General features: G+C 40.9%; 1 long non-coding RNA gene across 1 annotated transcript in view; it reads left to right on the forward strand.

Annotated features, from left to right (window-relative positions):
* Positions 1 to 1069: 1069 nt before the first annotated feature.
* The window catches only part of LOC114050295, a 27466-nt gene continuing 10590 nt past the window's right edge, over positions 1070 to 17945 (forward strand). Inside the window, exons 1-2 of the long non-coding RNA XR_003569980.1 lie at positions 1070 to 1161; positions 5708 to 5787. This is a non-coding gene — a long non-coding RNA (uncharacterized LOC114050295). The remainder of the gene's footprint in view (positions 1162 to 5707; positions 5788 to 17945) is intronic.

Below are 17945 nucleotides of genomic sequence, written 5' to 3' on the forward strand. Positions count from 1 at the left end.
TGAGGCATTCTGGCATTAACACAGGCTGACCTGAAGGGATGAATGGGAAGGCAGCATAGACTGGCCACCACTCCCTTCCCTATCCCAGAGGATTCAGTCCTACCCCTCTTTTTCTCACATTCTTCCCATCTTCTAGCATTCACTGAAACTTAACTTTCTTCCTGGACCCCTCTCCAAGACTGGAGACTGTGCCTGGGATTGTGGAAACAATGTGGTATTTGTAGTCAGATAATGTATGTTCAAATCCTGCTCTGGTCACTACGTGTGTGACCTTGGGTAACCTCTCTGCACCCCAATTTCTTTATAAAATGTGGGGTCTGGACTAGATGATTCCAAAGGTCCATTCCGATGTTTATCTCCTGTTCCTCTTATACAAAGAGACAATCTATTCCCTGCTCCCCAATGCCTCTTTCAGACCTTCCCTCTGAGATGATCATTTAGCAATAATTTCTGATCCTGTACATATTCTTTTTTTTTTTTCACTTTTTGGTGAGGCAGTTGGGGTTAAGTGACTTGCCCAGGGTCATACAGCTAGTAAGTGTCAAGTGTCTGAGGTGGGATTTGAACTCAGGTCCTCCTGACTCCAAGGCCAGAGCTCTATCCACTGTGCCACCTAGCTGCCCCTTCTGTCCAGATTCTTGATGAATCATCTATGGATCTCTAGGTTGCTCTCCTGTCTCCCCAACAGGTTCAGGACCTGGCTATGATGCCACCCTTTCTACCCCTAGAATACCATGGCCTCCAAGTTACTTAGCTTCCTCAACTCCTCTGATGGCCTGCACAGGACATGCTCCTCCTCACCCTCACCCAAGATCATCCCCATACTAGAATTCTTGCTTACAAGGCCGAGCTTTCTCAGGCTTGTGAAAGGACATGTTGGAAGATCCTAACCAGTGGGTGTCTTCTCAGAAATGAAACCTAACTCTGCACTAGAAACTGAAGGTAAAAACCAACCACCCAACCCAGGCATACCACTACCATTTCTTCTGAGGTACAAGAGTTTTAAGATCTATTTGTTAGTCAACAGCACCAAACATGCCAACTTTCAGTTCACACAGGGAAAGCAACATTCAATATTCATAACTGCAAGTCAGTGGCCTCACAATTTAGCTGATCTTGATGAGCTCGTGAATTCTGGCTGGGAAGGGAGAGTCGAAGAGGGTGAGTACAAAGACAGACCCAAGCGTGGTTCATTTGGAGACAGGACAGGTTGGGTTAGTCTTTTCCTCTGTAGTCCCACAAAGCAAGGGTGTGAATTTGTTAGATAATCAAAAAAGATTCAGAATTACTGGGGTGTTGTTTAAGTTGGATTATATAGGACCATAGTGAAGCCATGAAGGAAGGAAGAAAAAAATAAGGGCAATAATTTTTAAAATAATATTTTATTTTTCCACAATTATGTGTTAAAATGATTAATAAATGTAATCCTTTCCACGCCGAAGAGGAGGGCCTTCTTTGGAATGAGCCACATAGCTGCTCATCCTTTCCTAATGCCTCCCTGGTGCTGCTTTGGAACACATAAAACCTCAGAAATCTCGTGAAACACTTTCCCAGCTCTCACTCTTTTCAATAAGTAATAGATCCAGAGAATTTCCCAGATACAGGGACTTAAAGATCATCTCATCTAGGCACCTTGTTCTATAGCTAAGGAAACCAGCAACAGACTGTCTTTTCAACTTCTGTATATAGACTTTGGACATGAGGTTCCCCCAGCCCATTCCCCTTTCTCAAATGATCCTTCTTAAAGTGGCAAATCCAACCTGTCAAGCACAGCCCCAGCGGCTCCTCTGAATCTGATTCTTTTGCAAACAAAGCACCAAGATGCCTCCCAACTGCCTTGGGAGAGAAAAAAATAAATAAATACTTCATTGAACAGCCTGAAAGCATCCAACGAGCCACTCTTCCTCCAGATGCTTCTAAGCTTAGTCTTGTAAATAGATTTAATAAAAATTCATCAGCCTGAAAACAGCTGCACTAGCTTGAAAATTTACCAGCTCTTCTCACACTTAGGAGCACCAGAGGGATGATGCATCTGCTGGCTGGGAGCAGAGACAGCCTGAAGAAATATTGTACTAGTGATGAGAAATGGAAGTTTGTTTCTTAGAGGGATGAATTTCCTCATCTCAGTAACATCTTTTCCAGGTCCAGCCTAAAGTTTTCTCAGGCCCAATGTCTCTGTACATGGGCTCAATTGAATGTCTCATTTAAATAGCTGAAGGTTTAGATGTTGGAGTTTCACAACATAATTATTGCTACCAACAACTCAGTTCAGGTTGTGGGACATAATACACTGTGTTGTCTTCTCACCAATCAATCAACAGTCAAGGAGCATTTAGTAAGCACATGCCCTGGCTCCCGAGGGGCTTACATTTTATAGGACCTTTCCTGCTCTCTGGGCTCTTATCCCCAACCGCCTTAACGAACATCTCCAACTAGATGTCTCATTGGCATCTCCAGAGCAGAACTCATTCTTTCTCCTCAAACCCTAATCAGTTCCTCAAAGCCTCATTTCTCTTGAGAACGCCATCTTTCTTCAGGTCACCCACTCTGAAACCTCAGAATCATCTTCAACTCTTTACTTTCTTGTCCCAAATCTAAAATGGTTAGAAATAGCTTATTGATTCTCTCTCCTCAAATCATCTCACATCTACCCCCTTCTCTCTACTCACACAGCCAACACTCTAGTTCAAGGCCTCATCACTTCTCACCTGAAATACTGCAGAAACTGCCTCCTAAACAATCTTCCTTTGTCCAATCTTTCCCCTCTCGAATCCATCTTCTGCACCGGGACTGAATTCAAACTCCCAAAGAGCAGACCTAACCAGGTCACTCCCCTGCTCAAGACCCTCCAGTGGCTCCCTCTTGCCTTGCAAATAAAATGCAAACTCCTCTGTTTGGCTTTTCAGCACAGTCTGAATCCAGTGGACCTGTCCAGGTCTATCACATGTGACACTCATGCACTCAACTTTTCAGTCAACATGGCATACTTACGGTTCTCCTTCCACAAGATTACATGTCCCATCTCCACGCCCTAGCACAGGGTGTCCTCCATCCCACATAGGCCCGTCCTCTCCACCAATCTTGTGATTTAATTAGTGTAGGGAACTCCTGATTCAGTAAGCATTTATTAAGACCCAATGATGTATGTGGGTACTGTGGAAGAAAGGAAGGAAGGAAAGAAGGGAGGAAAAAAGGGAGCGGGGAGGAAGGAGACAAAAGAATGAGACCAAAAAAGGGAGAGAGAAGATTGTCTTTGGTCATTTTGACCATCACTCCTTTTAACAAAGATGCCTATTAGTCCTCCCCACCTCAAGATCTACATTTAAATTCTGGTTCTTCATTTGGATTTTAAGGTTGTCCACCAGTATACTCCTGTCTCTATTACTTCTCTCTCTTTTCTCTGTTTCTCCTGACCATTCCCTTCACCATATTCAAGAAATTCTACTCTCGGCCCACACAGTCATCTTTCTTCTGCCCTAGATGATACCTTTTTTTTTTGTTTGCTATCCCATATAATTGAAATTGGCTGCTTCCTTCCTACTCATTAACATTTTCTTCTTAAGTTCCAAGTCATTTCAAAAGTCTTCCTAGTTAAACTAGATTTTGGAGTCTAATTTTTCAGCCACTGAAGGTCAGCACCAGCTTTTCCTCATATGTCCATATTAAATCCAACAAATAGTAAAGAAGTGAGATGACAAAAAGGTAAGTCAAACTGAATTAACCATACGTGGAATGTGATCTTTATGTATAGGGGTGACTTTTTGCTTCATGCACGAATAATGTGTGTATAACTCATGGCCTAGTCTCCCTGGGCTTTGGGCTTACATGGACCAGGTCTAACCTTGGGCACATTCTCCCCCCCCCAAAAAAAAATCACATCTCTTGCTCACACTGCCCTGAGTTGCCCCTGAGAAACTGCAGGATATTGGTCATATATAGCTCATTTCTAGGTCTCTATAGATGGGGGTAAAAAAAAGTTCCTAGCCCCTACAAAAGCACTCAAGATAATAACGCATACATTAGATTCAGGACACCCAAGTCAAAACATCACCTCATTAGTTCTCTTTGGAAATGATGGATGAACAACAGGACAGTCTTTTATTAATTTCATTTAAAAAAATGCAAAACAACACAAGGGACTCACATTAGCCAAGAAAACCAGTGATATAATTCTCCTTCCTCTCTAGTGAGATTCCTTTTCCCCCCCAAAATGATAAAATCTAGTTAAGAGAGCCATCTTGTATCCTCCTATAACTCCCCCAGAGAGGACTACTTCTTGTAGAGGGGGCTCTATCTCACACTATCTTGACATTTCAAGGGTACTAATGGAGCACATGTACTTTCCATTAGTTGTCCCTCACTTTTGTTCTATCACCAACCCATTTATTTTTAGTTATACACTTCTCTAGTGACATCCTTCTTCTGCATGCTGATTCCTTTTTAATATGTTGAAGCATACTCATACCCACCATGAGCCTCTCTATTGTCCTTTGGGTAATTTTCAATTTGAATTCTTTTGAAAAAAATAGTAGTCAATGACATTCAAACATAGAACATATTAGGACGAGTGTTGGTGTCAAATCTATGGACCAAGTCTTTTTCAGGGAGTAGCTTGGTATCATTAAAAGAAATGCGAGAATTGCCAAAGGCAATACAGCCTATTTTCTTTCTGTTTAATTCTGGGTGGAGTGAAAGAGTAGATGGACTTTGCCCAGGTTTGTCAAAGGTATATGTTATAACAGAAGAGTTCTATAGATAAATGATAATAGCAGATAACTTCTAAACATCACCATGCTGCTAACTCAGACTTGGATACTCAGCACCTTCCACCTTCCTAACTCCCTCAGCCTCCCCTCCCTTCTGACTGGAAGACTGGAAGGCAGAGTACTAAATTCCTCCCAAAGCTTTCCTTTATAGAGGCCAGGCTCTGGACTTTGGAGCTTACTCTCCCCTTTGTCTGCCAACCTGCTTGCTTTCATCTCCCTGGAGCAAGATTCTCCAACACTAGGTACCCCTGGTGTCCCTCCCCCTCCCACTCCTCCCTTTCTATCTTTCTTTTATGTGCTGTTTTCCCCCACGGAGATCAGGGACTGTCTTTCTTTTTTGTATTTGTATTCCTGGTGCTTAGCATAATTCCTGGCACAATAGTAGGAATTTTTTAAATGTTTATTGAGTTGAATTGAAATCCAGTATGGTTAAACTCTGACACAAAGCATCCCAGAGAAATTTTGTTTACCATTCAGATAATAGCACATTTGATTTAGATCTGGAAAGGACTTCAGAGGCAATCAAACTGAACCTTACATTTTATAGATGAGGAAAATGAAGCCCAAGGAAGTTAAATGACTCTCCCAAGGTCACACAGTTAGTTAAGCATCAGAGGTGAGATTTGAACCCTACCTCTTATAATGACATAAGAAATATTAAAGCACTTTAAAAATACTTGAAAGAGCACGCTAAAAATCTAAGGATTAACTTGAAGCCCAGTTAAGCTCATGAAATGTGTGTGTGTGTGTGTGTGTGTGTATTTATACATGTATATCCATATGGAATTTTCCAGATTACTCTAGATTAGACTTTTTTGTTTGTTATTCCATGTAACTGAAATTGGTTGATCTTTCCTACTTACATTAAAATTTTCTTCTCAACTTCCAAGTCATTTTGAAAGCTTTCCTAGTTAAACTAGATTTGTCATCTAATTTTCCAGCTACTGAAAGTCAGCACCAGCTTTTTCTCATGTGTCCATGTCAAGTTCAACAAATGGCAAAGAAGTGAGATGACAAAAAGGTAAGTCAAATTGAAACTAACCATGCATAAAATGTGATCTGTATATCTAGGGGTGACTATTTGCTTCATGCATGAGCAATGTGTGTGTAACTCATGGGATTTTCAATGTTGCTCAATGCCATTCTACAACAAAGAGGCAATGTGATCTGATGTATTGAAACTAACTTGAATCAGCTTGAGAGAGCCGACTGTTAAATTTTCAATGTGACCAGTTATACTTCAGATATTGGCAAATGCTCTAAATCAGGATCTGTAGATGGTTTTGTTGATCGTCTTGACTTAAGAAAGTGATGGAAAAATATTAATAATGTAGATTAAACTTAAAATGTGTGTCATGGGGATATACTGGTTGTTAAATATTTACCAGCCCCACCCCAATCAAATGCTACATTTAAAATCAGGAAGATTTGAGTTCAAATCTCACCTCTGACACTTACTAGCTGAATATCCTTGAGTAAGTTACTTAATGTTCCTGATTCTCAATTTCCTTATCTATTAAAAAAGAGAGAGTAATAACTGTAGTCCCTCTCTTGTGAAAGTTTTGTGAGGCTCAGATGACAAGCTCTTTGCAAATTTTAAAGTATTACATGTATCAGTTATTAATGCCCAGACAAGCTGTAGAATATCACTGTGATGCAAGAAGTGACAAACATGATGAATACAGAGAAGCATGGGAAGACTTACATGAACTGATGCTGAGTGAAGTAAGCAAAGCTAGAAAAATACTACACATAATGACTACAGCCATAAAAAGTGAAGAAGGAAGAAATGAAATGGAATCCTGCATAACTGAAATAATCAAGCTTGGCCCCCATAAAGAGAAGCGAAAATGTACTTCCCTCCATTCTTTGCAGAGGCTGGAGTCTATGTGTATGGAACTTTGTGGTTATTCAAGTAGGGGAAATGGAAGGGAGGGAGGAAGAAAGAGAGAAGGGGAGAAGGAGGGAGAGAGAGAGAGGGAAGGCAGGGAAGGAGGGAGAGACAAAGAGAGAGGGAGAGAGAAGAGTGAGAAAAAGAAAAAGGGACAGATAGAGAGAGGGAGAGGGAGAGAGAGAGAGAGAAGAGGAGAGGAGAGGAAGGAGAGGGAGGGGGAGAGAGAGAGAGAGAAGGAGGGAGGGAGATGGAGAGAGATTCAGAAATGAAGGAAATATAAAAACAAAAGATATCAATAACATTTTAAATGTCAATTATTATTAGTGTGTTTTTGTTGGGTCATGCTCCTGAAGAAGAGCCAGTGCTTGGGTGTTGACATTAGGGTTGTTGAGGGTGAATTATGCCCACAGAAACAGAGATACCTACAACAAAATCCTGATTTGCAGATAACGTCAGCATTTTCCCTGACCCCCGTGACCAGTAAGAGAATAGGTTTTCCTTCTTCTTCTAGATCTCTTCTACTGCACTTGGGCTAATAGGATCATAGATTTAGAGATGGAATGGACCTCTGAGACCATCTAGTCCAATCCCTTTATCTTTTGATAAGGAATCTGAGGCCCTGAGAGGTTTGGCCAGGGTCACATGGGTAGTAAAGAACAAGAGTAGGATTTGAACCCAGGTCATTTAACTCCTACACCATCATGAGGTGGTCATTTTCACAGAATGAAAGCCCGATGATTTCTTCATTCATACCCTATGAACCATAAGGTCATAGTTTATTATTCAGAGACAAAAGGTATTGATAAACACAAGTGAGCCATGAGACTAGTGCTCGTTTTTTTTTTTTAATCTTAGAAACTTACATGACAGCATCACAGAACCAGAGATTTAGAGCTGAAAAGGAACTGGGAGGTCATCTCTTCGGACTCTGTCATTTTACATATGAGGAAACTGAGGCCTAGAGGAGTTAAGTGTCTTGCCCAAGGTCACAAAAACAGTCAATGCTGGAGAAATAAAACCTCTCCTCCCCTAGCCACAACTTCCTGGGGTAGAAGCAATGTTGGCATGTAGGCCAGGATAGTTTTTCCTTTAAAAGTGTTTAAATGATCCTTGAGGCTTAGTTGACTCAGGAAAATAAGAGTCAGGCTGTTGATTTAGCATTCCAGTGTACAACTTATAAAAGTAAATTCCTGAGGAGTCAGGATTTGTTCTCCCTCAGGCTTTACCAGAAGGCTAAAATAGCCACCATAGAGACTCAACTCAGTCAATGCTGCATTCTTGCCAAGTATCCTTTCCATGATATGGCTTATTGTTAGCTACTAGATGGTTTGCAAGTATCTCATTTTTTCCCATGTCTGAACCTGAAGTATCACACCAGTCTGGACCAGGCACAGTCCACAATGGCCCTTCTACCCCACCTCTCAAAAAAGAAAACAAGTTTCATTTTATACACACACACACACACACACACACACACACACACACACACACACACAAATCACATGATTGATTTTCTCAGTTTTTGATTCTTGAATTCATGACTTGAACTTCAGTTGGTGCTAAAAGCAGAGAAAAGAAGATTCTGGGGAAGATTTGATCAACATCTGTCACAGTGTTTAATTATGTTAACAGCAACCATAAAAATGCATTAATTATTTTTACAGTCTGGATCAGCTTGTCATGAAATTGTGTAGATCACAGAACACCAGGAAGTTTTTGCCAGGAAAAAAAAAGTTCTTTTCCAACTATCACAGGAACTCTGGGTTTTAATTAAGCAATCAGACTCGACAAAGTGTATATTACTGTAAGATAACGTACCTTGGAGGCACTGAGAAGCTCAAGTCTGCTCTCTGAAAGTTGCTTACAGTTTGTACTGTCATAACGTCATGACAAAATGTCCTAAATTCTAACCAAAAAAATGCCTGCTACTTCCACAAATGTATGGCCTCATTAACCCTTCCACTTGGGGTACTGAGTTTAGGTAGGAGGGTCTACACTGCCCTCCCTGGGAATCCAGCTTCCTTCCTACAATCACTGGCTCTCTTTGTTCTGACACAACAGAGCCCTGTGAGTTCTTTCTCTTGAAGGAGACACAACACTGCATTATACCAGGTACCATCACCTCGTCCACAGCTATGCAAGAGGCCGACAAGATGGGATGTGGCCATGGTGAGACACCAGGCTTCAGAAGAGGAAGAAGGCTGCCTACGGATGATGAACTGTGGAAATTGGGGGATTTCGGCTCTGTTGACCCTATGCCACAGTTACATCTTCAACTTTGACTAAGACTTATTGACTTGTTAATATTAATTTATTAAGCTGCCAACTTAAAAAAGCCTTTGTTGCACACAAAGTGTGCCTAAAAGCAGTGAAGAAAGGCTTATGCAGTGATGAGACACAGAAGATAATGCAAAATGGATCGACATTACTCGCTAACTTGAAGAGATGGTGTAATGTGACAAGAGGCGCTCACTACGTGCTGCAGAGGCTGGGGCCAGCACCGAGGCTGACGTCAAGAGGACTTACGTTCAAATTTGATCTTAGACCCTTATTAGCCCTGTGACCTTGGGCAAGTCATTTAACCTCTGCTTGCCTCAGTTTCCTCAGTTGTAAAATGGTACCTACTTCACAGAGTTATAAGGATCAAATAAGATGATTTTGTAAAGCCCTAACCAAGGTGACTGACATACAGTAGGTGTTAAATAAATGCTAGGAAAGATGATGAGGAGGAGGAAATAACCTGACCATCACAGAGTAATGGGAGAGGTTAGCTCAATTTGAACCCCACCTTTGACACTAGCTATGTAACCACAGGCAGGTCACTGACCCTCAGTTTCCTCATCTGTAAATGGGGATACCTGCTAAATGAATGAAAAGCACGTATGAAGCATTTACTAATTAGGCGAGTAGGTGAGGCAGTGGGTCTGTGTTCAAATCCTACCTCAGATATTGACTAGCTGTGACCTTGGGCAAGCTGTTTAGTTTAGATGAGGATAATAACAGCGCCTACCTCCCAGGATCCTTGTGAGGATCAAATAAGATGACATGCAAAGTGCTTTAGATATACCATGTAAATCCTAGATACTATTATTACTCTGCCAAGCACTAAACTAAATGTGGGAGATACAAATACAAAAGGGAAACAGTCCCTGACCTTAGGGAGCTGACATTCTCACAGGGGAGATAAAACACAGAGGGGAGTGGTCACCAGGAAGGGGTGTTTTAGTCTGGGAAGGCAAAGTGGTCATGGGAGATAACTGATATGGCCTCTTCAGCAGGAGCGGTCATACCCATTTCATTGAAATTCTCAGAGCCAGAAGTGGAAAATGGGGTCAAATGAAATGATAGGTAATATACAGTATCTTACAAGCCTTAAAGTACTATCTAAAGGCCAGGTTATTATTATCAGAAAGGGACTTAAATGGCTTAACGGTCTCTGGCATCACTCTCACAAAACTCACCCACACTCTCACAAAAAGAATCAATGGATACAAGTGAACTAGTAGTAAGCTGGTAAATGTTTAACAACCATCCCTCTGGGGAAAAATGTATACAAGACACATTTTGAAGTATCATCTGCATTAGTAACACTTTCTTAAGTCTATACAACTAAGAAAACAGTAAATCACTCCCTGATTAGTCATGTTTGCCCATTTCTGATGCATAAAGGCTCACTGTGATTATTTAACAATTGACTCTCTTCCAAGCACACTGGTTTATACAATTTTGTTCCTGCCCATAACATAGGTGAATTTTCTCAAAATGATTTCTACCAACTGTCATAGAATCACATGAAAGATGACTTTTTTTTTCCTTTGGAAGCAATTGGGATTAAGTGACTTGCCCATGGTCTCACAGCTATAAGTGCCTGAGGTTGGATTAGAACTCAGGTCCTCCTGACTCCAGGGTTAATGCTGTATCCACTGTACCACCTAGTTGCCCCTGGACTGAGATCAAATATATCTCCCCATCTTCAATCTAGGCAAATTGCCTGCCATTATGGAGTATTTTACCAGCAGAATGTAGGCTCCTGGAGGACAAAGACTCATTTCTTTGTCTTTGCATCCCCAGTTGCTAAAACAACTAGATGCTACCATAGTGCATAGAGTGCTGGGCCTGGCATCAGGAAGACTCATCTTCCTTAGTTCAAATGCCTCCTCAGACCCATTCTAGCTGTGTGACACTGGGCAAGTCATTTAACCTGTTTGCCTCAGTTTCTTCATTTATAAAATGATCTAGGAAAGGACATGGCAAACTACTCCAATATCTTTGCCAAGAAAACCACAAATGGGGTCACAAAGAATCAGATATGACTGAAATGACTCAACAACAAGAAATCCCAGTAACTAGAACAATGGTTTGAGCATAGTAGGTGCTTTATAAATTTTCTAAATCAAGTGGAATTATCCTGCCAACAATCAAACCTCTGAAGCAAGTTTATATAGGTCATTACTCTAAGATAAATCGATATAGGGTGAGTTAGAAATGAATACCATTTAAAACAAGTTTCAGAGCACACTAAGTTCATACATTTAGACCTTTATATTCCACACAACTGATCTTAAAATAATGTTTCCTTTGAAAACAAAGGAAGGATTTCGTTTGATATTACTAAAGTGAAACAGCAACAATGAGCTTATGAAGAAAAAAACAGCCCAATGACTGTAAGTCATGTCATCAAACATTGATTGTTGTTGTTCAGTCATTTTCAGTCAAATGCAACTCTTTGTGACTCCATTTGGGATTTTCTTGGCAAGGATACTGGAGTGGTTTGCCACTGCCTTCTCCAGTTCATTTTACAGATGAGGAAACTGAGGCAAACAAAGTAAAGTGACTTGCTCAGGGTCACACAACCAATATCTGAGGCCAGATTTGGACTCGGGTCTTCCAGACTCCAGACCCAGCACTGTATCCACTGTGCCACCTAGCTTTCCAAACATTTATTAAGCATTTACTATGTACTAAGCACTGTGTAAAATGCTTGAGATACAAAGAAAGGCCAAAAGATAGTTTTTACTTTCAAGGAACTCACAGTCTGGAGGAGACAACATGCAAATAACTCTGTATGAACAAGATATGTGTAGGATAAGTTGGAGATAATTAACAAAGAGAAGGCACTAGCATTAAGAGGGGTTTGGAAAGGCTTCTTGTAGAAGGTAGGATTTTAGCCAGGAGGCAGGGATGATGAGGGAGGAGCTCCAGACATGGGGAACAGCCAGTAAACATGTCTGCAGTTAGGAAATGGAATAGCAAGGAAGCCAACATTACTACCAAGTAGAATGGGTGGAGAAGGGGGGAGGAGAAGATGTAAGAAGGTAGGACTATTCATGTATATGTCACTGGATTTTTTGTTGCTGTGTGACTGAGAAAAGTAGTGTTTTCTTTCTCATCTCTTCCTTCACTGCAGATCCTTGGCCTATGGGCCATATGAACCATCTGCCAGATTTTGAAAGGGCTCTTGATAAAGAATTGATCAATTCTGCCTCATCATTTCCAGTTCTAATACAGTAGCCAAGTCAACTGCATGAAACACAGTAGATTTGCTTTATGTATTTGCAGATGAAACAATAGATTCTCACCCAAGTACAAGCTTAGACTTGTTCAGAACTAGGCAGTTATGCACTCACCCAGGCAGGAAGAGGTGGTATCATTTAAAACCACATTTGAGGACATTTGTATAGCATAAACACAGCATTGTGACAGCCACATCAGTTCTGATAGAGCTGTTTTTAGCAGTTCCTTGACCTGGGGAAAATCAATTGAGGGTACCCCCTTCCTCCTCACTGCCCCACCCCAACTAGTACTATGGAGAGCAGGGCTCTGGGACTAAAGGATGAGGATATGGCAGCAAAGGTTGAGGTCAGGATGAATTTCAGAGTCCTAGATTTTCAGTGGATAAGGCCAGGCTGTTCCAAGAAGTCAAAGTATTTCTACAATCTGTAAGTTTTCACACAGAGAGGACACTTCAAGGACCAGAAGCTCTGGGAATAGAGGCTGTACTTGCTATGCTACTGTGGACCTCATTTCTTTTTAATTTTTTTAGTATTAATTTATTTTTAGTTTTCAACACTCACTTCCATAAGCTTTTGAGTTTTAAATTTTCTCCTCTTCCTTCCCCACCTCTCTCCCCAAGACAGTGTGCAATTCCTATTAAACATATTTTCACATTAATCATGTTTTAAGGAAGACTTAGAACCAATAGGAAGAACCACAAGAAAGAAGAAACAAAACAAAACAGAAGAAAAAAAAGAGCAAATAGTATACTTCAATCTGCATTCAAACTCCATAGTTCTTTCTCTGGATGTGGATAGCATCTTCCATCATGAGACTTTCGGACATGTCTTAGATCCTTGCATTGCTGAGAAGGGCTAAGTCTATCAAAGTTAGTCATCACACAATGTTGCTATTACTGTGTACAATGTCCTCCTGGTTCTGCTCACTTCACTCTGCATCAGTCCATCCAAGTCCTTCCAGGTTTTTCTGAAGTCCTCCTGCTCATCATTTCTGATAGCACAATAGTATTCCATTACATTCATATACCACAACTTTTTCAGCCATTCCTCAATGGATAGGCATCCCTTCAATTTCCAATTCTTGGCCACCACAAAAAAGAGCTGCTATAAATATTTTTGTATATGTGGGTCCTTCTCCCATTTTTATGATCTCTTTGGGATACAGCCCTAACAGTGGTATTGCTGGGTCAAAGGGTATGCACATTTTTATAGCCCTTTGGGCATAGTTCCAAATTGTTCTCCAAAATGGTTGGATCAGTTCACAACTACACCAACCATGTGTTAATGTTCCAATTTTCCCACATCTTCTCCAACATTTATCATTTTCCTGTTTTGTCATGTTAGCCAACCTAATAGGTGTGATGAGGTACCTCAAAGTTGTTTTGATTTGCATTTCTCTTAATCAATAGTGATTTAGAGCATTTTTTCATATAATTATAGATAGCTTTAATTTCTTCATCTGAAAACTGCCTGTTCATATCCTTTGACCATTTATCAATTGGGGAATGACTTGTATTCTTATAAATTTCACCTATACATATTTTAGAATGTGAACCTCATTTCTACCAGGGAGAGAAAACTTTAAAAAGGCCTCCAAGAGCTCTATTGATAGGTCCAGCTTTTCTGGAAAAGAACTGTTGCCTGAAGAGAAAGTATTTCCCAGGGAACATCAGGGATAAGGCACTCACTGGTCTAGAATAAGAATGCAGCCTTGAGGGGCAGCTAGGTGGCGCAGTGAATACAGCACCGGCCCTGAAGTCAGGAAGACCTGAGTTCAAATCCGACCTCAGAGCAAATACTTGTCACTTACTAGCTGGGTGACCCTGGGCAAGTCACTTAACCCCAATTGCCTACAAACAAACAAAAAAAAATGGAATCTTGACTGACCATGTGATACTTAATTAGCATAAAGTCCACTGCACAGCATACCAGGCTACCTCATAGTCCAGGCGCAGTGGGGCTGGAAAAGGAGACCAGCCCATAACACCCCCCCCCCCACTGTTTCCTCTCCTCCACATGCCTACAAAACCCTCTTTTGTCTTCTCCCAGAACCCATCTTTTCCTCGTGGGAATACATCTAATGAAGGCCAATGATGCACTTGGTAGGTGGAGGGCTAGAGAACAATGACACTTTCTCTGGGGTGAGAAGGAAAGAGAACATGCCCTTCCTTGGGTATCAGCCCCGGGGCAAAGCTCTAGCTGCCCCACACTGGTCACAGTTCTGAGCATTCATATGTTTGGATTTTATGCTTTTGGAAAAATTATTTCTATCCCTCTTGTCCCCCCCAGTTCATTGGATCAAAAGAACCAAAGCAAAGTAAAGCAGTGAAGCAATTATGGAAACAAACAACACTTTGCTCTGATTTATCTCCACAATACCTTAGGTCTGTTCTTCCATTCACCAGCACACACCTGACTTTTCATTGTTACTGTCATGTGGATGAACTTAAGAAGTTTTTAGACAGCCATTAATTCTGAGTCTGATCACTGGGAACACTAGCAGCTAAAAGTTCCATTGTCCTCCCTTGAGCCCCAAGAGCAACCAAGTAAGATGAGGATATGGATGTCATGCCACACACGTGACTCATGTTGCTTAAAATGAACAAGGTAGATGCCATCTGCCCCCTCCCACTGTAAAAGTTAATTGTTTTTTAAACTTAAGGGTCTAGAGTTCCTTTCCTTTGGGGGTTTATTTGTTTTCATCATCATAGCTGACATTTAAATAGCACTTTAGGGTCTTCAAAGAGTTTTATTTATGTTACCATGGAAGTTTCCAACTCCACTTCAATTGATATAATCTCAGACTTCCAGGCACCTCAATTGAATCAATCAATCAAAAATGCAAACTAGGTGTGAATAAGTCCTTAATCAATCTGAGAGGATTATAGGCTTTTGGCTATTGGATGAAAAAAATAGGTTCCACACAGGAAACATCTTGTGATTGTTGGTGAAGATCAAATCCTATCTCTTGGGCTTTGTATAAAAACAGCAAGCCAGTTGAAAGTCACATAGTCAAATAAAAAATGAGTCTAGTGCTGAAAGGGTTCCAGTTCAGAGGATTCCATTTTGAGAATCAGAGCACAGACCCTAAGAGGGAATCACTCTCTCCCCCCCCACCCCCATCCCACTGAACTGAACAAGTCATCAGAGAGACTGAACCAGGAGAAGATAGTGCATCCAGTAGGCATAAGAAAGACTGGGTTAGAAAGATACATCACAATCAACCAGGAGCAATAGCTGCCCAGTAAAAGGCCACTTAATGACTTTTCATGGTGGAGGGAAGTGTTGGCTACAGACTCTAGAAAGAAACTGAGCACAGAGCTATACCCAAGAGGAAGTTCACAATGATCCTACAAAGGAAGAAAGAGAATTTTCAATGATCAGGAGTTGTGAATTATCCTTTGGCCAAATGTGTTCTCTACAGTTTGCACCCATTACCCCCATGGACTTTGTGTGGATCTGCAGGTGAGTCCTCAGTCTTCTGTGGGGGAATGTTTTTGTAACTATTGGCCTTGATATGCAATTCAGGATATTCCTTTGCTAGAAGTTAATTGTGACCACTGGCTGATTATCAATGGGAAACACCCTGGTAGAAATTTCTGCTCAACAGCATTAGAATCCCAACTCTGAGAATGGTGACAGCCATCCTTTGAGAGAGCCACAACTCCAGTGTAGACAGAAGTTGGGGCCCGTATATCGACATCCTTGTATACATACATGGAGCTCTTATTGGTACCCAGCAGCTAGCATCTTTTCCTCTCTCCCTCCAAGGTTATCTTTTATCATGTTGTTTGCATTTTAGAGATATTTACATATTTACATGCTGGCATTGCTTTTGCCTTTGCACAGTACTTGATGCACAGCAATCTCATAATTAATGCATGCTGCTGGATCCCAATTGAGCCTGTGTAAATAGTCTATGGAGAAACCAGGTTAAGTAACATGGCTTTATACTCTGATATAGAAATGACAATCCATCCATCTAGCCACTAATCAAGAAGAATGTACTAATTTGTATGCCCAGAGAAGGGCAACCAGGACCAAGAAGGCACTTGAGTCCCTATCATACAAAGATCAGGGTCAGCTAGGTGGCACAATGGATACAGCACTAGCCCTGGAGTCAGGAGGATCCGAGTTCAAATCTGGCCTCAGACACTTACTAGCTGTGTGACCTTGGGCAAGTCACTTAACCCCAATTGCCTCCAAAAAAAAAAAGTCAAACAAAGATCAGTTGAAGAAACTGAAGATATGTTTAGCTTGGAGAAGTGTAGACTCAAGTGGAGCATACTAACTGTCTTTAAGACCTGGGTTCAAATGCCGTCTCAGACACTTAATAGCTATGTGATCCTGAACGAGTCACTTAATTACCCTATGACTGTGAGTTAACGTGTAAAACCAGGGGGTTGGACTCAGTGGCCTCTGAATTTTCTTTCATAACTAAATCTATCCTCCTGTGAAAAATGGACTTTAAAAATTGACTTTAAAATGAAATGATTATTTGCTTCCATTAGCAAAAAGAAACTCTCTCCATTTGTCTCTTCTACCACTGAAAAAAAAGAAAAAGAAAACCCTTAAAATAAATCTCAATAGTCAAACAAAACAAATCCACACATTGACCATGTCCAAAAAAAATCTGTCTCCTTCTGTACTCTGAGTCCATCATCTATCAGTCAGTAGGTACTCAGCATGCAGCAAATAAACTTTTCCTGCTTGAACCTAGAGAGGGGATGAGCAGAAACTCCAAGGAGACATGTTTAGATCTTATGTCAAGAAAAACTTACTGGGAATGATATCCTTCCCAGAATCTGGTTCAGAGTTAGATTAGATGGCCACCTGAGGTCTCCTCCAGCTTTCCAGCCCTGTTTTATGACTTGGTAGGGATGGGGGTGGGGAGGGGGAATTTTTCCGACTTAGTAATATTCAGAGTTTTCAGCTTCAGAATTCAGAGCTATACATGGAACTGCTTCTTCTCCAATTTGAAAACTCAGAGGAAGAAGAAGGAGACCCAGGGTCAACTCCTCTCCAAGTCACAGTACTCAAAGAACAACTTCAGAGACTTGTGCCAAACCTCTGACCCACTGGAAGTCAGTAGCATTCATAATTCTATTAAGAAATGGGGCTTTCTATGGGATCCTCTTTATAATGGATTCAAAGGCATGAATAAAACCCCTTAATTTTCAAGTATCTTTTTTAAATTAATTTTTGAGAGAAAATACCTTGTAAAGAAAGGTGTTTTCTTTTTTAAGGTTGCAGCTCTTGCATAGAAGGAGAGAGTTTCCATGGCCTGTCTTGTTAAAAATCTTCTAGTACTCATCTGATGCGCACTTATCTATGGATTTGAGACTAAAAGCTCTCTTTTGGCCAGTTTTCTTCACAAGCACTTAGCTCAACGTCCTCATTAGGCGGTTTTTCTCTTTTCTTTTTTTTTTTTTAGGTCTAGTCATGCCCTTGGTACTCTCTTTTGTTCCATGCTGCAAAAGGAATGGCTTTAAAGGATCTCTCTCCACTAGTTCCACCTTTTTTTTTCTTTGTAATTAGCCTTATTTGAGGACTAGAAAGACAGAAGACCAGAAAGAAATACAAAAACTATTGAATAAAGGATATGATGTTCTTTACCCCAACCATGTACTATAAAGATCATGTACAACCTGGGTCAGATAACTTGCGTATCTGCTTTTGTGAGAGAGGAGGGAGAGAGGAGAGAGAAGGAGAGAGAAGGAGAGAGAAGGAAAGGAAAGGAAAGGAAAGGAAAGGAAAGGAAAGGAAAGGAAA

This window comes from Vombatus ursinus, unplaced genomic scaffold (assembly GCF_900497805.2).
Source record: "Vombatus ursinus unplaced genomic scaffold, bare-nosed wombat genome assembly UNPS02014799.1, whole genome shotgun sequence".
In the NCBI taxonomy this organism is placed as follows: domain Eukaryota; kingdom Metazoa; phylum Chordata; class Mammalia; order Diprotodontia; family Vombatidae; genus Vombatus; species Vombatus ursinus.